Source organism: Peromyscus maniculatus, chromosome 5 (genome assembly GCF_049852395.1).
Source record: "Peromyscus maniculatus bairdii isolate BWxNUB_F1_BW_parent chromosome 5, HU_Pman_BW_mat_3.1, whole genome shotgun sequence".
Taxonomy (NCBI): domain Eukaryota; kingdom Metazoa; phylum Chordata; class Mammalia; order Rodentia; family Cricetidae; genus Peromyscus; species Peromyscus maniculatus.
The window spans coordinates 80,003,310-80,031,100 of NC_134856.1; the positions used below are offsets into that span (position 1 = coordinate 80,003,310).

Below are 27,791 nucleotides of genomic sequence, written 5' to 3' on the forward strand. Positions count from 1 at the left end.
GAGCTGAGTTTGTCCAACTGTACAGCCACATTAATAAACACCTCTTGCTGTTGCATCAACTGCATCAGTCTGGGTTCTTGGGGCGCCCCCTCGAGAAGGTAGTATCCTGGGTCTAGGGTCTATCACTACAAAAGCAGAGAGTTGTCCAAAGATTAAACATAAATAGTCGGCATTCCTTAAAATTCATCTTCGGTCTTATTATAATACAGTACTGTTGGGGAATCCCTTTCTTTGTGAGAATGGTGTTCTCCTGGGTCCCTTAGGAAACAGCAAAAAGCCCTTAAGCTCTTCCTGACTTCTTACCATCCTGTTCATTGGAGTTGAACTGGTTGAGTTGGCAATATTAGCTCTTCTCAGGCCTGATGTGGTAATTTTGGCATCTTTGTTGGTGCCTCATCTGCTCCCTTGACTTTTCATCAGTAGCTCACATGAAGCCCAAATCCTTACGTCCTAATTTTATGCCACACCCAACTGAAATCTGCACTTTCTGTCTGTGATCTGCTCACCATCTTGCTTATCATGAGAAGCATCAAGGGAGAAAATGTCCGGGTATTTTGAGGGCATGCCTGAGCAGGACTGGTTTGCTGTGCCACAGTCCCAAGGCTCATTCCAGGTTCCCTGTCACTATCTTAAAGTTTTTCATCCTTACCAACCTGGGGACCAAAAGTTTCACTTTATATTAATTTCCTCAAATGATAGAGCTGGTCATCACTCAACCCATCCATTTCTTAGACAAGCAGAAAGTTGGAACTGGTTGGGGTCCTAGACAAGGCTGTATCACACTCTGAGAATACATATGGTGGAATTTTGCTGTTTGTTCCTAGTTGATGAAAATCATGTCTCTAGGGAAGCTTGATTCTTGCTTGGAAATGAATGTGTGTGACCCATGAAGTTGCTAGGCATGATTTCTTAGGGAGTGTCTGAAGTCTAGGATATATTCAGCTTGAGAGATGGGAGGAAGGGAGGGAAAGAGGCAAGGAGAGAGGGATAGAGAAGGTTGGAGGGAGTGAGAGGGGTTGATACTATTTTAGTTACTGTTATATTGCTGTGAAGAGACACCAGGGCCAAGGCAACTCTTATAAAAGAAAGCATTCAATTGGGAGCTTGATTACAGTTTCAGAGGGTTAGTCCATTTCCATCATGGTGGGAAGCAAGATGGTAGACAGGAATGGTGCTGAGAACTTGCACCCTTATCCACAGGCAGCAGATAGAGAAAGAGATACTGGGCTAGGTGTGGGGTTTTCAAACCTCCAAGCCCACCTCCAGTGACCCACCTCCTCCCACAAGGTCACCACCTAATCCTTCCCAGAGACCCAAAAAAACCATGTATGATGATCAGATGCCATTCACTGTGTCTGGAATTTTGGTTTCATTCTTGTCTCAGGAACTTTGGTGACATTCTATGGGTCGTTATCTTTTGTAAGACACTGATTCTCTGGACCAGAATTAAAAGATGCTTTGGCCCACAGTACTGCCATTGGATCTTTGTTTCCATTTTGGCTTAAAGATGTAGCATATGTCTGAACCTCAAGAAGTTTCTCTTTAGCCAAAGGTAGAGAGCCCCAATCTGTAGCTTATTCGGTGGAAATGCTTAGAGAATGTGATGTTATCCAAACATTGTGACACCAAGATCATACCATTTTCCTTTGAAACCTGGTGTGGGTAGAAATCACAAAAGAATGTGTTTATTCATGTGTTAGGCTTATCTGTGTCCCTTCATGCTTCTTAGCATCATATCTTGCCATAAGACAATCTTTCAGTATTGATTTATGATGTGAGTGGAATGCTTTCAATACATGAGTGGAAGCAAAGATGAAGATTTTCAGTGACAATTTCTGATTTATAGAAAAAAAAGGAAAGAAAGAAAAAAGAGAATGCTTTTCTGCCGTTTACACGCTCATACAGAAATAGGTGGAATAAACAAAGACCATCTAAAAGCCTCTTTTGGATTTTCCTGCAGCGAGGAATCTCCCTAAGAACCATAATATCTATCTGTTTTGATTCTGATGTATTTCACCAGCCAAGAACAGTGCCAGCTACATAGAGGCACTCTATAAAAGTTCTTTGGGTGACCATGCTGAGGAATGGATGGTGGACATTTCTAGAGCTGTGTTTCCTGTCGAAGGATGATGGCTGTGATTCACCAATGCTTAACCATCTTTTGCTCTCCACCCAGCTACAGAAGGAAACTATCAAACAAAACAAACATCTCCTGCTGAAGATTGCCAAAAGTAGGTCAAGAGTAGTCTTCAGATCTAGAACGCAATAGTTTTGCAACATATTTTAACTGACAACAAGATATAATTGATTTACTGATAATCATTTGTAGACATGTACAATAATGGGGTGACTGAGGCTTTGGAAATAAGTTCTACTTTTCAATAGAATCAAAATGAGAATGAGGTGAGGTGGGTACACAGCTTAGTGTAAGCATGAAGACCTGAGCTTAGTGTCCAGCATCCACACTCAAAGAGCCAAACATGCCAATGATCACATAATAAAATCCTATTTCTGGGGAGGCACAGGCCACACAATCCCTGGAAGTCACTGGGCAGTCAGCCTAGCCTACTCTATAAGCTCCAGGCCCCAGTGAGAGACCCTGACTCAAAAAATGGTATGGCACCGGGGGAGGCAGAGGGAGATAGTGGTGGATGGATATAAGCAAAATCCTTTGAATACATGTATGGACAGCATCAACAATAAAAACATCAAAATCCATGGATGGATCCTGAGTAACAATGCTAGAAGTTGACCTCTGGCTTCTTGGTTTACCTACACACACCCCAAAAGGGGGACCCATATTTTTTTTTCTAGAATATTTTCATTTATTCATAGTCTTCTGAATTCAGCTATATTATTAGCCTTATATATATTATTAGGACATTTTACAGTTCAGAATAGGGTCATAGAAATGGCAGGAGCTCATCTTTCCTTTCACCTTACATTCCTTTTAAATCTTAGGGTAAATCTTAAGATTTACAGTGGACACTTTCTGCTGTAGTGTTCGCCCAAATGCGGTTCATCCTGAAAACTAGGTCACTGAAGGTTGGGTCTGAGCAGGGAGGAGGGCAACAGTGGCTCAGGGACTTAGGGCAGGGATCCATCACTACTGGAGTACAAGGTGGTTTTTGCCATCCCCATCCCCTTGGCACACACTGCCAAGCAGCCTGTTTGGGCTTTAGTGGACTTAAGATCCTCAGCAAGTCCTACTGCGTGGCTGGAATTGATTATTTGTTTCTTTAGGTGACTTGAGTCACACCTCATGTAATGCACTTTGGTATGCTTAGGCCACACAGGTGGTGGGACAGGAGGGTAGATCCATCACACAGATGTTCTTGTTTTAGTCTGGGGTCCCTGGAAGCTGTCCGCTGAATGAATACACACGAAAAGTCTCTCCTTGCTTATCATCTCCTTGAATGTGTCTCCCCAGTGACATTTGTGATAAACCATGTCCAGCTGCTTGGGGACCACTAACTGTTTCATTGGCTCTTTTGTGTTTCTTAAACTGCCTTGCAGTAGAGTGTGCCGCGTGACAAGTTCTGGCCATTGCAGCATCAGGGCATGCAGGAATCCTTGAGCCATGGATCACTACATGGTAAGAAGCTGCTTTTATTCTGCTTTGGGCCTTTACTATCTTGCATCACTGAAGGTATGACTTTGTTAATAAAACTAAACTAATAGACTTGAGTCTGAGTGTAGTCTGACTGATTGCTACCTGCCAGTGGGGTTCACCATAAATATATAAAGGGAACTTACACTATCTGCCTTAAAACCAAGGGTTAGGGAGTATACATGCAAAGAAATCAAGGATATATTTTAAATTATGTGTAGATATATGTGTATCTGCACATGGGTTATGTTCAAGTGAATGTAGATGAATGAGCAGGCCAGAAGAGGGCATCAAATCCCCAGGATCTGGAGTTAGAAATGGTTGTAAACCACCTGACACTGGTGCTGGGAACTAAACGTGGGTCCTCTGGAAGAGCAGCAAGAGTAGTTCTTAACCACTGAGCCATCTCTCCAGCCACTCAAAGAGATATTCTTAAGGCTCTGTGCATGGCAGCATCATTCACAGAGGCCAAAAGATGGAACTAGAGCAAGGTGCCCACAGCCAGAGGAAGGGATAAAGAGATGTGGTGTGTGTATGCACTTGAACATGATCTGCCTTTAAAAGAAATGAAACTGCTATGGTAAGACATGTGTGAACTTTGCAGACAAAGTTGAGTCCAGTAAATCACACACAAGAGAGTAACTATGTGATTCCCTGTGGAGGCAGGTTCTAGAACAGTCAGACTAACACAGACAGAATGGTGGTTGCCAGAGTCTGGGGGAGGAGAGAGTGAGCAGTTCTTATTTAATGAGTACAGAGTTTGGGGAGATAAAAATGCTCTGGAAATGGATGGGGTTGATGGTTGTATGTGAACACAATTATGTTTCATGCTACTGAACTGTCCTAGTTAAAGTTACTATTGTTATGATGAAGTACCATGACCAAAAGCAAGTCAGGAAGTCAGAAAGGAATTCAAAGAGGGCAGAATCCTGGAGCCAGGAGCTGACGCAGAGGCCATGGAAGGGTGCTGCTGCTTCTTGGCTTGTTTCTTATGGCTTGTTCAGCCTGCTTTCTTTATAGAACCCAGGACCACCAGTCCAGGGGTGGCACCACCCACCGTGGGCTGGGCCCTGCCCCATTAATCACTAATTAAGAAAATGCTCTCCAGGCTTGCCTACAACCCTGTCTTTTGGAGAAGTTTTCTCTATTGAGGTTCCCTCCTCCTAGATAACTTTAGCTTACATCAAGTTGACATAAAACTAGCCAGCACATGAACTGTATGCTGGAAAATAGTTATGATGGTAAATGTTATGTTGTGTACATTTTAACACAAATAAGACAAAAGGGAAAAAAAAAACAAAGGGCAGAGAGGCTTATCCAGTATTCCTTATATAGAGAGAGGCTTGATTCAACTCTGGGCTAAATAATTATCTTGTCTTAACAAATGAATTAATTTGGGTGTGTGCACATGTGTATGAGTGTGGGTGTATTTGTGGCATACTTTGTGTGTGTAGGTCAGAGGACAACCTGGGAGTGGGGCCTCACCTTCCAACATGTTTGAGATTGAGTCTTGTTTATTCCTGCTTATTCCAGGCTTCTGGCCTGTTGACTTCAGGGGATTCTCCTGTCTCCACGTCCCATCTTGCCATAGGAGTATTGGGATAATAGATACTTTTTGTTTTGTTTTTGAGACAGGGTCTCATTATGTAGCTCTGGCTGTCTTGGAACTCACTATGTAGATCAGGCTGGTCTCAAACTCACAGATATCTGCCTGCCTCTGCCTCCAAGGGCTGGGATTAAAGGCGTGTGCCACTGCCCAGCTATAGATGCTTTCTGACACCTGACTTTATAGGTATTCTTGGGAACCTATACTCTTACTCACTGGGCCCTCTCTCCAGCTATATATGTATGTTTATTATTATAGACTATACGATATATATTTAAATGTAAGTATTTATTTAAAGCATGTGCTTATGTATGTGCATGTGTTCATGTGTGTAGGAGTACACATGTATACATGTGGTGACCTGAGGCCAACCTTGAGTGTTACCCTCAGGAATGCCATCACCTTCTTTGAGATAGTCACTCATTGATCTGGGGATCACTAATTAGTCTCACTGGGTAACCACTGAGCTCCAAGGATCCTCCTGTTTCCCCAGTGCTGGGATTACAAATGTGTGTTACTATGCCCAGCATTTCTACATTGGTTTTCTAAATCATATTCGGGTCTTCAAGCTTTCAGGTTAAACAATATAATGGCTGAGCCACACCCAGACCACTTTTGTTTTGTCTTAATGCTCCTTTCCTGGAACTGTCACCCACTTCTCTATAAGCTCCACTGTGAGGGCATTGCCTTATTTTTGTAACTGGATTGGGTCTGTCTAGTCCGTGTGTTCCACGTGGCCTCGAACAGGGCTTCTTAAGCCTTGTACTCAGCCAGAGACTCATCATACACCCTGTGGCATATAATGAGTATGTAAAATAGGTATACAAATCAGAGATTTCCTGAAAATCACTTGCAAAGGAGTTTATTGGAAAACAATTCTTGACTGTACATACGATTTTACCATGTATTGGAAGGGAAGGCGGACTTCCTTACTGTTCGCTTACTAACAATGGGAGTCCTTGTTTACTTTCACATAAAATCATTAAATCTTGGCTGAATACTTGATTCTGCAGGACACAGGACATCTTCAATATCATTCAGAGTCAATCAATATTTTGATTTTGTATTTGCCAGTGTTATAACGCTGCTTCACAGAAATGTGTAGGACAGAACGGCAGGAGCATGGCTCAGGGCAGCTCAGAAACTGTGGGAAATTTTGTGCTGATCCCAAGCCAAAATCCATTAATTAATTGATTTTTTTAAAAAAAGAAACTCAAGTGAGCAAACTCAAACAGCAAGTTAAACAAGCAAACATTATGAATAAAACCGTCCATATTTGATACATGCTGGGGAATAACAATAGGACATTGTCTTTTTTGCATAATTAGACTACCGTGTTTCTTTATTGGTAGAAAAGCTTGGTATGTACATTAAAAAACACGGCAATTACAGCATATGACAGTCAAATCTGAGCAGAGGTGTAGCGGGCAGCTTTGCTTGATGTGATGACATGTTCAATGCAATGTTGTTTATAGAACCCAGGCTGCGGTGACATCATACAATGAAACATGGTGAGCACTGATAGAAATGCCTGGGGTTCATTACATATTTGAGTTTCGATCAATGGTTGTTACACATTCTGAAACTGTTTGTAGTTGCCATTCCCAGTCAGTTATGAGACCCATATGTCAGGACTCACAGTGTAAGACATGGGGCTGGGCGACTCAGTGATGAAAGTATTTGCTGTGTACAGATATGAAGACCAGAGTTTTGATCTCCAGAAGCCAAAATAAATGTCTAGAAGCCCAGCTGTAATTCCAGCCCCAGAAGGCAGAGATGTGGATCCAGGAAGCAAGCTGGCTGGTGAGACTAGCCATACTGGCAAGCTCTGGTTTTGACTAAAAGACTCTGTCTACGTGAATATGGTCCACTTTAGACCTCTCTGCATTGCACACGTGTGTCAACATAGGTGGGAACATACACACATGAAAAGAATAAGAAAGAAGCTGTGGTCTTTAGTAAGCATGTATGAAACAACGGCCATGAAAGCCGGGGAGATGATTCAATATAAGAGGGGTGCTCAGACTGAGCAGGGCATGGCCTCATCAAGAAGCCAGTAATTTTACCCATCCCTGAGGAGGATGGGTGAAGATCATGGGGCATCTGGGATTAGAATAGTAAACTGGTAGAGGAATGAGCACACGAATACCACTTTAAAATATGTTTGGGATGTGATATATGGTTGTACATGCCTCTGAGGCCAGCACATGGCAGGGAGAGGAAGAAGGATAGAAAACTGGGAGAGAACCCAGGCTACAGAGTGAATTAAAGGTTATCCTGAGCTACACAGTAAGACCCTGTCTTGAGACAAGAGCTAGGGTTGTAGCTCAGTGGTAGATTGAATGCTGTGCAGAAGGGCCTGGGTTCGGGACCCAGATCTGCTTCATGTGTCTGTGAACTCTGTTGTCTTCTAACTAGTGTCCGGCACAGCATGTGCTCCAAATATCGACTTCCTACTCTCTCCCTAGCCTTCCGCATCTCTTGTTTTTGAGGCTCTGCTCTTTAACTGACCTTCTTTGTCCACATTTTTAGGATGAGCACTGTGCTGCTTCTTCCTGTCTGTCAAGCACCCTTCATGAAAGGTTGGGTCTCCTTTTTGTCTATTGATTTCAGTTATCATCACCCACTTGCAGTCCCAGGGACTTCTCCTGAGAAGATGGCATTCTGTGTTTCATTTTCAACTGTCATACAGCAGGAAACAGTGTTATGCTCTCTTTCTGCCATAACACATATCATCGACTTGAGTGCCTTCAGGAAAAATCCAGATGACTTGATATTCTTATTTATGAGCTACTGTCTCCGTCAGGAATTAATCCATTTTGGTTAATGGAAACAAATTTATTAAAATCTACATCAGAATTGTTTAACCACAGGCAGTATGTCCTCCAGTCATGGGGCATTTGGAAATGTGAGGAGTGTGGTTTCAGTTGTCACAATGACTGATGGCACTCTGTCATTTAGTGCCTGAGGACTGAGATGCTACCCATCCTTCAGTCTAAGCTGTGGCTCTGCATAATGAAGAGCTATCCAGTTGAAAATGTTATTATAGCGTTGCTGAGAAACATGGCTTTATGAAAGAAAGGTGGAGTTTGTCATAAACCAGGAAAAACGAGGTCCCTCTCTGTCCAGCCTCCACACAGAATCTCATTAAGAAAAATGTGTGAATCACCCTGGGAAGGGGAAATAGATGAGATCTCCATGAGTAAACTAGGGGTGGGGGGGCAATGGAGGGCAGGGGATGGGGGATGAGAACATAAGGGAATGGGATGGTAGAGCTGGAACAGGGATGGAATGGGAGAGCAATGAAAGAGATACCATGATAGAGGGAGACATCATGGGGATAGGGAGAAAACGGGTGCTAGGGAAGTTCCCAGGAATCCACAAGGATGACCCCAGCTTAGACTACTAGCAATAACGGAGAGGGTGCCTGAGCTGGCTTACCCCAGTATCAGATCAGTGAATACCGTAACTGTCATTATAGAGTCTTTATCCAGTAACTGATGAGAGCAGATGCAGAGATCCACAGCCAAGTACCAGGCGGAGCTCCAGGAGTTCAGCTGAAGAGAGGGAAGAGGGATTATATGAGCAAGAGGGGGGTCAAGATCATGAAGAAGAAACTACAGAGACAACCAAACCAAGCTCATAGGAACTCACAAACTTTAAATCAACAGCCATGGAGCCTCCATGGGACTGGAGAAAGTTGTGTCGTGTAGCTTGATCTGTTTAAGGGGTCCCCTGGCAGTAGGATCAGGATCTATCCCTGGTGCCTGAGCTGGCTATTTGAAGCTCACTACCTATGGTAGGACACCTTGTACAGCCTTAATGCAGGGGAAGGGGCTTGGACCTGCCTCTACTGAATGTACCAGGCTCTGCTGACTCCCCATGGGAGGCCATACCTTTTTGGAGGAGGGAATGGGGGTGGGTTGGGGTGAAAAACTAGGAGGCAGGAGGAGGGAAGAGAGGGGGAATCTGTAGTTGGTAGGTAAAATGAATAAGTTTCTTAATAAAAAAAGAAAAATGCAAATCTGTTTTCTAAGAAAGCTCTGGGAAGGAAACTATTTGTAGAACTAACTTCATAACTTTTTTAAAAAAAACAAAACAAGCAACAACAAAACTCAAATCTTTCCCAGTGTCTTATTTGGTATCCCAACTACCAAAAATCTCATCCCAATTCTCTGCAACACTCGGGAGCTACTTTCTCAAGCAGCCTGACCTGGGTGTTTCTCTACTGTAGGTTCTTATCTTAACCTTTCTTTTTAACAGAAACTGAGTTGAAGTTTTCTGGTTTCTTCAGTTCTACAGCTGCCATATGCAGAAGTGCTGTGAGTGTGTGTGTGTGAGTGTGAGTGTGTGTGCGTGTATGAGCCATATATATATGTATATATAGTTAGAGAGGATAGAAAAGAGATGGGAGAGACGGAGGGAGGGTGTAAACATTTATTCTTTGCTTTGCTAATGGGGGATTGGTTAAGACTCAGGTGATCTTTTAAGCTCAAATAAGCAGATGTACAATAGTGTGTCAGAGGAAAAGCATAAAACACCGATTGCTTCTATCCTGTTCTTTCTAGGCTAGGCTAAAGACTTTCTCCAGCCTTCCATATTTCTCACTCAGCCTATTTTCTCACTAGCCTGATTGTTTATCTTTATAACCTTGCCCATTGTTTGGCTTTTCCCTGTCAAGCAGGTTAACCTTAACCAAGATGGTTCAACTTTAGTACCTGAGAGGGCCAGGCAGGTCTCATGACAGCATGCCCTAATAACTCAGATAAAAACTACGCCTCCGTCCCTGCTTTTGGAGCTGAGCAGTTTCTGAGGAAGAGCCATGAACAAAGGACAAGCAATCTCCAGCACCCCCAACAGCAAGGACAAGGAGGCCTGGTATGTTCCAGGCCTGAGCCACAGTCAACAAGCTCAAGATGATAACCAAATACGCACAAAGCCTGGGGCTTGTCCAGGCCTGCACCCAAAGGGAAAACTGTAGCCCTGACTAGGCCCTGACTAACCCTGGCCAATTAGAATGTACTAATATGATTGTCACTTGCTTAAGCCAATCATATCTAAAGTGACCTAACTGCCCTAGGAACTCGCCTTGGCTATGCTTAAAAGGAGGCCACACGTCCCTCTCAGGGTCTTCACCAGCTTGCCGTTGGGTGGAATGTCAGGCCCCAGAATGCTGGAATAATAAATGCTCTTATTGATTGCATACGTGGATGATGGTCTTTTGTGGGACTTCTCCAGGACCCTAATGGAACCATGGGACTTTCTCAGTTCCAAAGTCCTGTACCATGAGCTCTTTGATCTGAGCATAGCTCGTCCTTTCCCAGTCTTAGTAGCTGAGGTGGGTAGGCTGGCCCTTCCGAGCTGTGGGTAGATAGAAGAAAGTGCCGCTGAGGAAGAAATGATAGACCCCCCCGCCCCCCCGCCCCTCGTGCAGCGACCCAGGTTCATTAGGTTTATGGTGACAGATAATCAATTGCAGGAAATTCCAGCCTGAGGATGAGACAATATCTTGATCTTATTATTCCGCTAAAGCAACTAAACTAATCCAGGCAGCCAATTAGTGCTAAAGTGCGGCCAGTCTCAGCGTGGTGTGCTCCTTCCTTCCTGACCCTTCCTGATTGTGGAGCAAGTTCAAAGCTGAGGTTTAGACTTTGACTTCTTCTGGTGTTCAACCAGTTTTCTCAAAAGTGTGAATATTTAACTTCGAGGGTAGCCTGATTATAAACTCACAGAAATGTTAGGGATACTCCAGGCAGTTGTAATGGAAGTGAGCCGCTGAGCTAGTGCTGGTTCATTAACTCTGGGGCACTGGAGAGACTAATTAATTTAAATAATTTCAAGGCCATTAATTAATCCACATTGAGAACTAGTAAAACGTACTCAATTTGAGGCAATGTAACAAAAAATCATGCTCCTGGCTTCTAACTAATATTTGCTGAAATCCCATCATCGAAAACAACCACTGTTTGGGTTGCTGAATTGGCAGATGAAAGAGAAGCCATTTTATGTTGGCGAAAAGTTGAAAATTCTCTTTCTAGCTGGGATTCATCTTAATCAAACGGAGGAGTTCAGCACTGTTGATGATCCATCTACAGCTCATCCCTCACACAGAAGAGGGATGGCGGCTGCAAGCCTACATTTCCGTTGCAGAGAGCTAACACAATTATGGTTTGTCTGACCCATTCAAAGCCATCTCATGAAGGGTTACGTTGGCTTGTGGCCATGGGCTCCATAGTAGAAAAGATAGTTGTTCAGTGATGGGCCTATCCACACTGCATATAGTTGTTCAGTGATGGGCCCATCCACACTGCAAGCTGAAGAGACAGATTCCTCATTAGTTCTGAGGCTTCCTTAATTAGGTTTCCAGGATTCTGAGAACCTTGGATAATGAGAATCTCTATTGTTTTTTTTTAAAGTCATATTATAGCCTGTCTACATGTGTTTGAAATTCATGTGTTCATATTATATTCTTTCCAATTTTTATTTTGTTGTTTCAAGTTTTTTTTCATAAAAAAGGTTACCTGAGAATTATCAATCATTAGGGCAAGGAGGAAATAGGAACCATATGTAAATGATAATTGCATAGCAGATGAATAGCTCAGGAATAAGGATCTTTAAAAAGCCAAAGGGACTTTCTAAGGGAAGAACAAAACATTTTTCAGATATACTGGATCGTCATTCTATACTCAGCTATCTTTTGATTTAAAAAAAAAAAAGACATTATAGAAACAAAAAGTTCAGAAAAGAAGTTAACGAATCCTTATTGTGGTTGAAATTTTAATTTTTAAATATACATGCACAGATATATGTGTATGTCTCTGTGTAATCACTGTTCATATCAAAATGCCAACATTTTATGAAGGCAACTATTCTCAATCCAGCCCCCATTTCTACAGTGCTAATGACTGCTCTGACTGCTAGCATCATTGGAGAATTATACTTCTTATCAAAAAGCAATTAAATTTTAAGCTAGAAAAGTCTAATTTATTTGCCACTAATTGCCAAGTTTTAATTTGAGGATTTTATCATAAGCTTTATTCAAGCATTAGAGACTTATTAATGAACACAACAGAAATAATGTCTCATTGTTTTACATAATATTGTAGTCTTTTTTTTGGAGGTAGGGTTTTACTATATAGCTCAAGCTCAAACCCATGATCTCTTAGCCTTCTGCATGCTGGGATTATACGTGTGTACTATCATACCTGGCTTCTTACTGTTCTTATTAACATTTAATCTTTGTATCCTTAAGTTTTGTTCTGTGTATCTTATGGGATATATTAGGAATAGAGTATTTGTCCATTTATACTATGTTTTATTGCTTTAATATTGGTATGAAATGTAAAAGATGTAAAAATACTGTCAAGTGGGCTTGACTTTGAGCATGGAAAGGGCTATGAGAATGACAGAGTGTTACTGGTTCTCAGTTATCCTCCTGGGAACTCTGAGTGTCAGGACCTCATGACTGTGATGCCACAATACTGTTATTGATCAACACAGCAAATCTCAGGTAAAGGCAAAGTGTTTCATGTCAGTGTGGTGCAGGATGGGCCAAAATGATTCATGGGAAGATGTAAATGACACAGCATCATGGGCTATGTCCTGAAACACATCCCACCATTTCTCATCTTGAATGTGTTCACTTTACTCTAAGTACAAGTGGGCAGAGGAACCTTGACCTTGTATTGGAAATCTCTGGGCAGTCCCTATGTCTAAATGGTGACTTCATGGCTGCCAAGTACACCTTCCCAGAAAAGAAAGGACTCCAAAGGCAATTGTAAATCATACAGCTCTCCTGGCCCAGTACTCTACAGTGTGCTAGGCCCATCATAGTAATGACCTTGGTACTTTCCTGAGTTAGGATTGAACAGAAACACCGGTATTTTTGTTGTTTTGATATTTAATTTTTACTTCCTTTTAAAAATGTTCTTGTAAGTATATATGTTTAATGTGTTCCCCTGACAGCCCCCACCTCCCCTAGACAGTTTCTCTTCTGCTTTCATGAATATATACTTCTGTGATTTTTCTGTAGCAATATAAAATGTAGGAACTACAAATGAGAGGCAACATGACATTTGTCTTTCTGCAAATAGCTTAATTCACTAACACAAGGATCTCTAGTTATGTCCATTCTCCTGCAAATGGAATAACCTATTTTTTTAAATGGCTGCAGAAACTTCCATACCTTCTGAATGGGTCTCTGGTCCCTCCAAGAATAATGCTAACAATGGAAACTCTTGTGCAACAAAGGAACAGTTAAACAAGTGAAGAGGCAAGCTACAGAACTTGAGAAATTATAGAGACATGCGCTAGTTTTTAGAAAGGGGAGAAGTACTAACATAACATTTCAGAACAGGTTTACAAGATTTAATTTGGGTATAGTGTGCACACATTTAATTCTAGCACTGAAGAGGCAGAGGCAGGAGGATCTCCCTGAATTCAAGGCCAGCTTGGTCTATTTGTGAGTTCTGTAGTAAAATATTGTCTCCAAACAATGTGTATTTTTATTTTTAAATTGTGTGTGTGTGTGTACACATGCACGCGTGCGACTATGTATGTGTGTGACTGTGTGTATCTGTGTGTGGGCATGTGCATGTGAACACTGGTGTCACTGTAGGCTGCAGGTATCACATCTGGAATGGGTGTTACAGGCAGTTATGAGCTGCCTGAGATAGGTGCAAGGAGCCAAACTCAGGTCCTCTGCAGGAGCAGTACACAGTACGTAATCTCTGCGCCACATCTCCAGCCCATTTTACAGTCTTAAAAGAGAGAGGCCTACATTCATCAGTTGTAATTAACAGTGACCCCCACTGAAAGCCAATGTCTCCACAGGAAATGACCTATGGGAAATGGGGCTTGGTTCACAAGGAAAAGGCTTGCGGGCGGGGGGGGGGGGGAATAGCAGAGGTGTGCATGGAGGATATGGCAGGGAGCTAGTTGCCTGTAGACCATGCTGTCTTTTCTTCCGAGAAGGTCTGTGATGTTTCCCAGATGAACACTTGTATCTGACAACCATCAGGAGAAACTCATGATTGACATGTTTTTATGTTATTTTTTCTCTGCTTGACAAAGAAGATCTACTGGAATTGGCTAATTTACAAATGAAGGGTTTATTTTCCCTTGGGCTTGTGGACATAATTGTCTCCACTAACTGCAGTGGGAGCTCTGTGGTCTGAAGGAGAATGCACGGCTGTGCCAGTGCAGGGCTATGGAGTCCACAGACAGGAAATGTGAGGTCTGTTTCAATACCACCTTCTGCACTGTGGGCACAGGAGAGCTGTTGGAATGCACGCACGTTTTTCTCTATTGATGCTCTACAAAGAAATAGAACAGAAGCAAGTTTATCCAAGAACAGTTTTATGAGACCATTGAAAAGATTGAAGACTGTCCGAACCTCACCCTGCTCACTTTGCATTGAGTAATGTGGACTAGGATACTCATACTCTCACAATGGGAACTCCAACTTCTGCATCTTAGACCAATCTCAGTCTGCCCCTGGAAGGTCAGGCCAGCTAATAAAACCTTCTGGAACATTCAGAGGAGCAGCCTCATCTCCTAAGAAATGAATAGGAGTTGTTATCAGAGAAGCATTTCCTAGCTTCTTGTTTTGTTCTAAGAACATGTATCAGGAACATATAGGCATTTGAACAAAAATTGACACTCACAAGGAATTACAAAGCCAGCTTAATGAATGAATTCATCACCCCATGGCATGACATTCTCTGAAAATGACCAAAGGACTCTGAGCAAACAGACCTCTACTTGTAGTTTTAATTCACTCTCTAAGTATTGTCTTGCTCACTTTCTGGCACATATTTGACATTTGTTGAATGAAAGAATTCTCATTCATGGGAAGAGGGCTCAGTACGTAAAGTGCTTGTTATATAAGCACGGGGACCTTAGTTCAGTCTCCCAGAATCCACACAAAAAGCCAGGTATGGTAGTGGGTACTGGTAACCCCAGTACTGGGGAGGTGAAGACAGGGGAATCTCTGGAGGTTCTTGGCCATCCATTCTAGTGGAATTAGCAAGTTCAAGGTTCAGTGAGAAACTCTGTCTAAAAAAACTAAGGTGGAGAGTGACTAAGGAAGGCAGTTGAAATTGACCTCTGGCTTCTACATGCATAGACTCACATGTGAGTATGCTCACACATGGATGCATGGGCTCATGCACATACACATAATTCTCACCTATACCTTGAATTTTTTCTTTTGGCACAGATTCTTCCTTTCAGGACCCAATGACTATTTATTTTTAGCCAATAGGTTATGGATGGAAGTAGCAGCATTCCATAAGGACCAGTGTTTTCTTTCCTCTCCCTTAGTTCAGAATAAAAATGCACCACATTCCAGATGGTTTGGCTGATACGGCCCATTGTCAACGTTGGTCCTTGAGTCTACCTGAAGAATGAATGTCCCTGAGAAACCATTACCTGAGAAGGCTTTGCGCGAAGCAGATACAATCGTTGGCTTACATGATTGCAAATGTCTTGGGGATTTATTGTTACTATACCCTAGCCTAGCCTAACCTGACTAAGATAGTGAAATGCTATAAGAACCCAGAGAAAGGAAAGCTATCTATTGGGAAGAATGAAAAGAGAACTTTGGAATTGGTGATGAGTAGGATCATAAATGTGTTTGGGAGTTATTTAGACAGATGAGTGAAAGGGAGACTTCAATGTAGTGGAGACATCCCAGGCAGGGACTTGGGGACCCATGTACTGGGAATCCTATGCATGGATTTGTCTAGCTGCAGGGCTGTGTGTGACTAGGAAAACGGCATTTGTCAAACCTTGAGTTGAAATCACTGCTGCAGAATGTCTTCCCCATGAGCTGGCTGTGGCTGGCAGGAGACAGCAAGGGACTCAAGTGAAATGTCAGGGCTTTTCCTTAATCATGATAATCAGAGGCGAAATGAAGGCTTCCCTTTCCACTTTGGGCAGTCAGCCCTTGCTGTCAATGGATGCCATTTACAGGAATGGACACAGCCTGGTAAGATCTCTTAGACTCCTGCCTTTTGGCTCACAGAGTTCTCTTTAGAGAGACTGAACTTCAGAATCAGTGGTGTAAACAGGAATTATCCAGGCAGAATAAATAGGAGTGGGCTGATGCTACTTGAGTGTATATATTTATAGTCTTAAAAAAGGAAACCCAAAGATACCCTCAGTGCAGTGATGTATTTTACAGCAGATTTAGTTCTGCAGAGAGTGACAATGAGACCATTCTCCAGGCTGAATTATTTTTTTTAAATGTCTTCTCTGGGGATTACAAATTTCATATTAAAGTAGTGTATGCTGCTATAGAACTTGGATGCTTTGAGAAACTAACAGGCTAGAAAAGTACCCTTTCATCATCTTGAAAAATTAAAGTTTGCTTCCCCCTTTCTTTACATTTATTTTTAAGATGTGCTAATTAATATATGTTTTTTTTATATACTTTTTTGATTTTTTTTTCTAGACAGGCTTTCTCAATATGTGGTTTTATAACAGTTGAGTCTATAAACTCTTTTACTCATGGGCAGTAATAGGCTATTTTGAGGGGTATTTCTCTCAAAGCCAAGTGTAAATCAATGAGTCAATCTATTCAATTTCACAATGTATATTACAAGCGACCTATTCTGATTAAACAGGATTTAAGTACTTCAAATAGAGTTGCTAAAAATAGGATTTTGTCCCTTAAGAAACTTGCATTTGAGTGAGGAAAAGAGATAAACGAATATTTGAATATAACATTAGATGACATTCTGTCATTTATGAAACTATAAACCAGGAAAGTGATAAAGGCTTATGGGTTGACTGGCTGTGATGCTCTTGGTTGGAAAGTTTGCTACTTTGATAAGGTGATATCTACACAGAGACCTAAAGAAAGTGAAACTGAGTCCATATGATAGTTGTGAATTGGGGAGATACCCAAGTAGGAGGAGCAGGATACTCCTACCACCAGGTAGGAAGTGGGCTGTACTGGCCTATTTTAAAGATTAAAAAGAGAGACCAGTGTAATGGGACGAGCAAAGAATCAAGTGATATAAATTCAAAGTCATCAAGGGTCAGGTAGGGCTGGAATATCAATATATGAACTTGAGCTTTTACTTTGAGTGTTATGGGAGGCCTCTAGAAGTTTCCAAGAGGAGTGTGTAGTCTGCTTGCTATGGGTTTAAATATTACCCCACATATTACTTTTGTTGTTTAGATCAAATACCTGAAGAGGAGCAACTTGAGGAAGGAACAGTTGATTTGGGCTCAGTTTGAGGGGCTGCAACCCATCTTTGTTGGGGAAGGAATGATGGCAGGAGTGTGAGGTAGGTGGCCACATGGCATCTGCAGGAAGCAGAGAGAGATGAGTGTTTGGTACTCAGCCAACCCTCTTTTTTCCTTCAATCCCCAAATGGGGATTTACCCCATCAATGGTGTCATCCACACTCAAGGTGAGTTTCCCCTCTTTAGGAAAACCTGTCTGGAAACATTCTCATAGACGCACCCAGTGACATGCGTTCATGGTGATTCTAAATTAAGTCAAGTTGACGATGAAGATTAACCATTATACTTCCAAATTCACACACTAAGTATCTCCCCCAGTACTTTGAAATATGTCTTTTTATGAAGACTGGACCTTTAAAGATGTAACTAGCATAAAATGAGGTCCTATGAATAGACTCTGCTTCAATGAACCTATGTCTTCAAGAAGAAGTTAGAACACAGGCACACGCATGTGCAGAAGAAAGGCTCTGTGCAGCCAAAGGAAGGAGTCAGTCTCTTCCCTCCCTTGATCTTGGACTTCTAGAACATGAGAAAAAAAAATTCTGTTGTTCTAACTGCTTAGAAAGCTGTACTTTGTTAAGGGAGCCTGACCAGACTAAGACAATGAACTTCTGTAAGGTCAGGCCATTTTAGGACCAGCATGCAGAATGTGGAAGCAGAGCTTGAGACTCAGGCAGAGGTTGTTTACGTGGGCACACCCACGTAAAACTAGTGGGTCTGTGATAGGAGATGATATGGTGCAAAGTGGTTAGATCTGGAGTACATTCTGAAGCCACTCTTGGAGCAGTGGCTGGATATGAGACATAGACTTTGAAGCAACAAAGACAAGCTTGGTCCAAGGTGTTTTTGTTTTGTTTTGTTTGTTTGGGTCTGAACAATGAAGAAAATGAAGTTGTCACATACTGAGATGGAATGGACAGAGCGTGGTGCCAGGTCAAGAGGGGATGTGGGAGACAATGGGAAGTACGAGCTGCAGTTAGAAGGTGGAGGCAGGAAGCTAGCGCATTCAGAGCTAGTCTGGGATAGATAGAAAATTCCAGGCCCACCAGGGCTTTAAAATGAGACAGTATAACAAAGGCAACAGGCCCTGCCAAGCCTTCCTCCTCCAAATCCAGCAAGAATAATACAGAAGGGTGAGCTGTGAGAGTCAATGAATGAATAATCAGTGCCAGATGATGGGAAAGAGAAGAGCACCTGGCTGGCCATTATACAGGATGCTCACTGAACAAATGGATTTGGGGACTGTGGGTATTTAGTCCTGTTCTTCTTGACTTCCAGAGAGAATCCTAGCTATTTATACCTGAAAAAGTAAAAGCCACTGAAAACAATATTCATGCTACTACATGGACTTTGAGCCAGTCTGATGTCTATTTATTTAATTTTATAAATCATGACTCACAGTATATAAACACACACACTATATCATGGTTTTGAAGGAATTTTTCAGATGAGTTGAAACATGACCTGCCATTCAAGTTAAAACATGTTGGGTGTTCTTGGACCTGGAATATTCTTGGTTTGTTCCTTCTCTCCTAGTGAATTTAGTCCACAGTGTTCCTCGGTGTGTGTTTGTATGTGGACTGTCGGGAGTGCATCTTTTAAGGCCATACCTTATAGTGTGGTGGCTACTCAAGGGGTCCTGTCCCTGCATGGTGAGAACTTGCTCTAAGATCCACTGTGGCTCCTTGGAAGACAAAGGGCAGAGTGGAGAGATTTCAAAGTTCCATCCCCAGACACATTGATAGAAATTTTTGTAGACTGCATTTTTTCTAGCTGTGATTTTTCTCATTATTTAGATAATATATTAAAATTACAAAAAGTTGTCAAGACTGCTACAAAGATCTCCTGAATATTTCATACTTAGAGTTACAATTATTTACATTTTAGACTGTTCTGTGTGTATATTTACTTTCTCTGAATTATAGGTGATAGTTGAAGACATCATGCCCCTAGATATTTCAGCATACATTTCCTTACAAGTAAGTATTTTGTTACATTAAGATAACTATCATTTAAATAAAGTCTGGGAATTTCACATTAATGGAGCATATTATTATTCTAACCACAGTCCAGCTGTCTTCCATTTTCTTCAACGATGACAATGCTGCATTTTGTGGCCATTTTCTTCACAATCTGATCAGATCTAATGAATGCAGATGGCCTTTAATTGTCTCAGCCTGTTTCTCTTTGACATAGAACAGGTTTTCAGGTCTTTGCTTCTTGGCCTCAGCCTCATTGAAAAGCACTATCTGTCTAGTTGGATTGTGACTTTTTCCTATAACTAGATTCAACTAAATGGTAGGAACAGCACAGATGAGATGCCATGTTCTTCCCAGTGCAGCCTATCAGGTGACAGGTATTTCATTGATCCTGATGACAGTGACTTTGCTACACAGTGTAAGAAGTTTCTTTCCAGGTGTTTCCATTGTAAATCTACTGTTAGCCCTCTTGTGGTGAATAGTAACTTATGGGGTGATAATAGAAGGTGTATAAATAACATTTCTTCTCAAACTTTTTTTTTTTTTTTTGGTTTTTTCGAGACAGGGTTTCTCTGTGTAGCTTTGTGCCTTTCCTGGAGCTCACTTGGTAGCCCAGGCTGGCCTCGAACTCACAAAGATCCGCCTGCCTCTGCCTCCCGAGTGCTGGGATTAAAGGCGTGCGCCACCACGCCCGGCTGTTCTTCTCAAACTTTTACCTAATCATCTCAATTCCTATTGGTGAATTTCTGTGTTTTATTTTAGTAGAGTGAATTTTATTGGCTATAAATGACAAAAACAACTTCAAAATATTTGATTTAGGTGCATAAAGTTTATTGAACAGATCATGTAGGATTATTCCTCCCTAGAGGCATTCGTGATTTTCAGTGGATCATAACTAGGGTGCTTACACACTCAGGGCCCTCATTGATATCAATACCTTGACGAGCTAAAGCTCTGGGAAGTCATAAAACTAATGGACCTCTTGGGAAGGCTGGGATGTCTCTTTCAGCCATTACAAATACGTGGAGACCATCAAGCTGACAGAGCTGTGTGTTATGGGATGTATACCACTGACAGGAGTTCCTGATGTTTTAATAAGTGCCATAAAATCTGTCCCTGATAATAAGATTGGCTTGTTTTCATTTGCCTGCTCTTTTCAGAAGTGGAAAGCAGCAGCCTTCCAGTTGCTTGAGATAACATTTTATGTTCTGATACATTTATGTGTTGAGTAGGTAAATGTGAAAATGTACTTTCAGGCCTATTACATGATTTTCACGTTTTAGTGAACATGCATTGTGCTTTTTTTCCTACTCAGTTTTTCTGTGAATAACAACTGTGTGATACCATGCAAACCAAATTAAGGTCTAAATTATGTATGTGTTAAAATGGTAATTCATGCTAAATAGTGATATTATTGACCAAGAGTATTAGATTAATTCATAAAAGATGTCTTATGAATAGTAAAATTGTTTTGTCACTATTCAGCTAAATGGAAACAAAAAGCCTTCATAGTTCTGACTTTTCTCCGGGTCAACAGGTAATGAGGGAAAATCAGTCCTGTCCTTGAATGGTACCAGTCACTTTGGAGCAACCTTGGTCCAGTTGAGGATCCATTGATGAGTAGCCTTTCTCTGTCTGTCATAGACACTCATGCAGTACAGGAGCATCAGGGAGATGTCTCACTAAAGGACAAAACAAGCCCTGCCCAACATGGTCCAGTTCACCAGGACCCTTGGCAACAAAGGCTTTCCGCAGGACCACACAGAGTGGGGAACTGGCTTCTCTTTGCCCATTAATGTGGATGTGTCTGGAAGTCTCAAGCAGTTTTGCCAGGAGTAGCACAGAGGGGATGTGTGGCCTTCTCTGAGCATCATATCAGGGGACAGGTACCGAATTGCTCCTGTGCAGACTCAATGCTTCATCAGGTGAGATGCAGCATGAAACAAGTTCCAAAGTCAGGTTTGGGCATCTTCTCAAAGTAAGGATTCCTAGGAGGGTGTTTGTAGTAAACGGCATGGAAATGTAGAACGCCATCAGCATAGAGAGATGTGCTATTCTGATGATGGCCCAAGGATGTATCTTCTTGTACTACATGAGATATGGAAAGTATTTAATGGGAATGGGTACAATCAGACCTTGTGTTCATGCTTGGTCACGTCTTGAAAGATTCTTGGTTTCTTAGCATGGACTGAAAGTTGCTGAGTCTTTGCATGCCTCTGGACACTTGGACCTGACTGGGGGTAGAGAGGGAATGAAGAAAAGATAGATACAGACAGACACACAGAAAAGCTGGATTTAGGTGGATGGGGCTCTCTGTTGGAGAAACCTCAGCATCTTGGAAGCTTAGAATGTTATTATACTGAATTGAATCAGGAGGTTGGGCTATTACATACTGGACAAGGAGGCAGCATTATAACATTCAGCAAATACAAGGCAGGGTCTATGGTATATAGCTGGATCAGGGAGGTAGTTTTAGCTAACTCTGTATGAGAAGTCTTCAAACTATAAACATCCTAGAGGAGAAAGCTATGGTGGACATGTTGTACACAGACTATCAACACTTGGGCTTGGTCCCCTGAGGTAAGCTTTGGCATTTCCCTCTGGACCTCATCCCAGGGGGAACACTTTGCCATTCTCCATGGGTGTGAGGCTCTGGGGCCTTTGACATTGCCATGCTTGAGTCAACAGCACACATTGATCCAGGCCTTTACTTTCTCAGGGCTCCCTGCACTTCCTATAGAATATCATCACCAGCTTCAACTGAATATTACCGCATCATGAACGATTTCCTTCTGATATGCCTCCTTCTGACTGGGCTATTTTGAGGATCAGCAAATCCAGTACAATGTGAGGTAGGAGTCTGTAGTAGTTGATATATGTATAGCTGTTGTTGAATAGTCAATAGGATAAATATATTCTTTTTTCCATATGTACATATTTTCTTGGTAAAAGTCTCAGTAATTACAAGAACTAAGTTATAGTTTAATCACTATAACTAAATTATAATTTAATCCCACAGTAATTTCTTTATGTAAAACCAGACAAGGTGTTTGATAGATCCAAAATGCAATCTTCATTCTCTTTGGGACGACATTCATGGAGCTAGGAGAGTCTGGTTGTTGTAGCATTGGTTGGCCCCACATAGACTGCACCCCTTTGCTGCTTGTTCATTGAACTCATGGGCTAATAGGTCACTGTTTTATTAAGTGGTAGGGTTTATGGATGGCTAGATGGTCAATAACATTGACCGCTCATGCATCAAATAACTAAGTCAAATAAAACCTACACAAGGTAGGCTAACCATTGCATATAAAGTAATTTCCCCAGATACTTTGACTGCTGAAATTTATTTTTCTAGACCCCAGATTATTCTGGACTTCATGGTGGTAGCAGTGGGTGCTGGTGGTATACCATAACAAATACACTAATGCCTGTAGCTGGGCATTTGTGAGTTTCTGTCACCAAAGAGATGGTATGGGAAATGCCAAGTTTAGTAAGCTGATCATTCCCCAAGGGCTTGCTACAAGGCATTTCTGGATCTTCCTGGACTCCAACAAAAGAGCTGATTCCCACAGAACATTAACTGTTTCAGTACAATGTTCTCACTGGCAGTTTGCCCTACAGATGAACTGGCTAGTTCTCAGAAATGGAGTTAGTTAGTTAACAAAATACCTGAGATAATCAAATTAGAAAGAAAAAAAAAAAGGTTTATTTTGTTTAATTGTCTTTTAGTTTGGGAGGTTTCAGCTTGTGTTCACTTGGCCCTGTTCTTTGGGCCTGTGATAAAGTTCGACACCATGGTCGGAGCACATAGAGAAGAGGCATCCAGGAAGCAAAAACTAGAGAAGGCTGCAATCTCAACTCCCTCTTCATTGGCATTATATGCCCCCCATTTCGATAGACTCCACCTCTTAAAGGTTCTACTCCCTCCTAAGCCTTTATCACTCAGGCCTTTGGTGGACACTTAACCAACCAAGTGGAGACTTTTTTTTTTTAACCTACTTTGTATGACAAGATCAAAGACAGGAAATCAGAAAAATAGAATTCCCACCAAACCTGTTGCTAACTTTAGTTTCAGATATCATAACAAAGATACTATTATCTACCACTCATAAAATGCCTGTGTTATGTGAAGTTTTGGCTATCATTTCCATACACATTGTCTTGGATGTTTGAAACCATAGGCCAGTGTTTCTCAACTTTCCTAATGCTGTGACCCTTTAATACAGTTCCTCATGTTGTGGTGACCCTCAATCATCAAATTGTTTTTCATTGCTAATTCCATAATTGTAATTTTGATATTGTTATGAATCACAATGTAAATATATGATATGCAGGATATCTGGTATGGGACCCCTGTGAAAGGGTCATTCAACCTCCAAAGGCTGAGAACCTCTGCTACAGGCAGTTATGGTCTTTGTTCAATAGACGAGTTGGGCGTGGAATATAAAGTGATAAGGCTGAAATTAAAAGTGAATCAGATTGCCCTCAATAAACTTTAGCACAGCAGAATGAGCCAAAGGCAGTGATTCAGGTTGCAGTAAGCCAACTTCCCTGTGACATATTTAAAAACATGTGCACATCCATTGTACAGAAATGATGGGGTTTCACTTGTATTTTCATTTCTGTGTGTCAGACACTTTGCTCCTACTCACCCCCTATTATCCTCTCTTGTCAATCTCCCCACCTCTGCTAGAACCCCTCCTCCTCCCAAATTATCCCCCTTCTAGATCTCACATTAGAGAAAACATGACATTTTCTTTCCTAGTCTGGCTTATTTTGCTTACGATAATGATCTCCACTTCCATTCACCTCTTGCAAATGATGTAATTTCATTCTTCTTATTGGCTCATGAAATTATGTTGTCTATACTTACACATTTCCTTTAATCCTTTCCCGTTGGTGGGCAAGATTCTATGCCTTGGCTATTGTGAACACTGAAGTGATAATCATGGGTGTTCGGGTGTTTCTGTTGTACGCATGCCTGTATCCCTTCATCTACTTACCCAGGACTATGACACTTTTCCTAGGTTTAAATCTAAGATGAGCCTATGGAAAGAGAATGCTGACTTAGAGGGACATTGTTCCACCAACTTCTGTGTCCCAAGGAGGACAATGGATATTACTTGTGTAGAGTTTAGTACATGATAGTCATTATTCCAAGCTCTTGGGTATATAAGTATGCCATTAATCCTTAGTGTAGACTGCTGAGACACTATTATACTTCTCTGTAACCTACTTAGTTAGATAACAGTTTCCTGAATGCTAAAAATGTTCTTCCAACTCTATTGAAATATAATTAACAAATGGTGTTCATTATATATCCAAGGTATACAACATAGCTATTTATACATTCCTATCTATGTATCTATGTACAGATGATGCTAAGTTATTACCATATGCCAGCTATTTAACCCATCCATCACCTTGTGGTTGTCTCTCTCTGTGTCAGAATGTGAGTGGTGAGGATAGTTTTGAGCTATTTTCTGGGCAAATTTCAAATATACACTAGATCTCTGGAACTTACTCATCTTGTAAGTGAAAGTGGGCACCCTTTGACTCATGTCCCTGGGCTCTTTCACTCTTCCCATTCTCTCCCCTCTATTCGTAGCACTCACTGTTCCACTTTCTGCTTCTGTGAGTTCCACTTGTTTAGATTCCACATATAAAAGAGGTCATACCGTGCCTGTGTTTCTTCGTGTGGCTTATTTCACTTACTGTTACATCCTCTGTGCTCATCCACATTACTGCAAATAGCGGGATTTCCTTCTTTTTATGCCTGAGTCATATTCCATGATATATTACATACTGCATTTTCTATATCCATTAATGATACCTAGGGTCACTTATCTCTATATCTCATTATTATGAATAATGCTTTGGCTCTTCACACTACAGCCGAGGCACACTGAAATCTGACAGGAGTGAAAGCAGCACTTTTTAAATATTCACTGTTTCTATAAAATCCCATTTGTCCAAATAGCTTGCTGTCTAGTAAAATCTGGAACAACTCTTTAGCATGTTTTGCTGAATTAACATTAGCATATCTTAATCACAATGGCAATTTTTGTTGAAGCGATTTATAGAAATGTCTAGCTGAAAGCTTTTCAGGAAACCTCTGAAAAGCCTCCAGCTTTGTCTAGGTCAGGTTCTCAGAGCAGTCTGAGGGAAGCCACTGTATCTGAGCTGCCTGCTTGACATCTGAAAGATTGAGCAGAGAGAAACGTTGCTGTAAATAAAACTTAGAGAAAGCATCTTTGAAACTGTATAAAGGGAGCAGACAGACGTCGCAAGGCTCCTGATGAAATGTGCAGTTAGAGCTACAGTCAAATGTCAGTGAGATTTCTGAGGAAGATTAAGAAGCCTGCAGTAGTTCGCCTTCCAGTGAGATATGTAATAAGTTATTGATTTGCATAAAACAATATAGAGCTTTGTGAGAAACAGCGATTTAGAAAAATCACTATGGTCCACCAGCTAAAGAAATCAAAATATTGTTAATAACTACCATAAAATCTTCTGCAATTTTTTTACTGTTCCAGTAATGCATGTCCTTGTAGGAAAGAAAAAAATTTGCCAGAAAATTCAAATAAACAAGAACAGTTTGAGTTGACCAGAACCTCATGACTCAGACAGAATCTTGGGCGGTGGTTGTTTTTCATGGTTCTGTTTCCAAAGCCATCTGTGTTTCTGATACAGGCTAGCAACTGTGTGATTGGCTTTGCCTGTTTACCCTTGCCAGTCAGGTAGTATCCTGATTTCTAGTCACTTCCACCAGTCCTGATCAAGGTGGGATGGATGGGTCACTTTTTGTCTAAGTAGTAGGAAAAGAAATGAGGATACAAAGGATTGGAACTTAAGGATGACTGAATGAGAAACATGTTGCCACCCATAATGCCAAACCACAAACCCCAGAACAAAGCTAGGAAAAGAGGCAGTCCAGAATGTCCAAGTTCCCATTGCTGGTGTTGAAAACAGGAGTTTGTTTTGATGAGTCTGCAGTTTGGTACAATATCTCTTTGTCTCCATCTTAACTCAGCATCTTCCTTGTTTCCAGTCACAGGTCGTCAGGGAAAAGGTTTCCTTCCTGCTTAGGAATGTCTCCACCTAAACTAAATCTTTGGTGTTATGATCAAAGAGAATTAGGAGAAAATATATTGTAGCATCTGGTGTTCTGTTTACCTTTCATTTTTCTTAGTGACAGTTGAGGGAAGTAAGGGACATTTGGGAGCTGGGAAGTAAAGAGGTATGCACTCAAGGGAATGGAATGATGGGTAAAATTACAGAAATAATGCATATACTGAAATAAGAGGGACCAGGAGGCAAAATATGAGGTTTTGCCCCCAGAGAACTCAGGTGAACGTAGTTCCTTCCTCAGGTCTCTGAACACACAAATAATTGTTGGTGTAGATTGTATTGGCATACATCTACAATCAAAGCACTTGGGAGGTAGAGACAGGATTGTCAGGGTGAGGCCAACTTGGCTATATAGTAAGACCCTGTCTTAAACAAATAAGCAAACAATTATGACAGTGTTGATTGCATAACACAGTATGTACTTTAGTTTTGAGTATAGTATTGGTTTTTCTTGTGATACAATTTCCATTTTATTTTTGTCTTATGATCTATGACCACCATCTCCCCCACCAGTTATTCTTTATTAATTACCAAATCTAAATATCCTATGATTTTTGTAGTCTTTAATCTTGTTCCCCATAGTATAAGCATATTTATTAGTAAATATTCTTATTTCCTGATGATCCACAGAAATCAGCCAACACTTTACAGTTTACCATGGTATGTCAGGGATGAAAAATAGGCTTTCAGCTACTTAAAAAAAAGAGGCCCATGCCGGGCGGTGGTGGCGCACGCCTTTAATCCCAGCACTCGGGAGGCAGAGCCAGGCGGATCTCCGTGAGTTCGAGGCCAGCCTGGGCTACCAAGTGAGCTCCAGGAAAGGCGCAAAGCTACGCAGAGAAACCCTGTCTCGAAAAACCAAAAAAAAAAAAAAAAAAAAAAGAGGCCCCTGTCAAATGACTATTAAAATGTCAGTAAGAACTGGAGTGGAAATAATCCAGAGAGGATTATAAAATGGTACATTTGCCAATGATGTTAGTTTTGATTTTGTTGGTCAAGAAAAAAAAATTATAGTGTTTCTCATGCCATCCAAGGGCTAGTGTCAGATTCATAGATCATGTAAAATGTTTGATTTGAACTCCTGGGAAATTTCAAGACTGTATATAGCGAGATAATACTTGAGAAAACAAGAGTATTGTGTTTTAATTCTGTGAAATGGCATAAAATTTATCGATGTGTGGGAGTTCACAGCTCCCTGGTCTTGTTT

At 41.3% G+C, this 27,791-nt stretch overlaps 1 protein-coding gene across 1 annotated transcript in view; it reads left to right on the forward strand.

The window, feature by feature from the left end:
- The window catches only part of Frmd4a (FERM domain containing 4A), a 749,198-nt gene that overhangs the window by 55,009 nt on the left and 666,398 nt on the right, over positions 1 to 27,791 (forward strand). Inside the window, exons 3-6 of the mRNA XM_076572733.1 lie at positions 3,517 to 3,595; positions 17,404 to 17,512; positions 19,397 to 19,450; positions 22,170 to 22,302. The gene's annotated coding sequence lies outside the window, so the exon portion shown is untranslated. The remainder of the gene's footprint in view (positions 1 to 3,516; positions 3,596 to 17,403; positions 17,513 to 19,396; positions 19,451 to 22,169; positions 22,303 to 27,791) is intronic.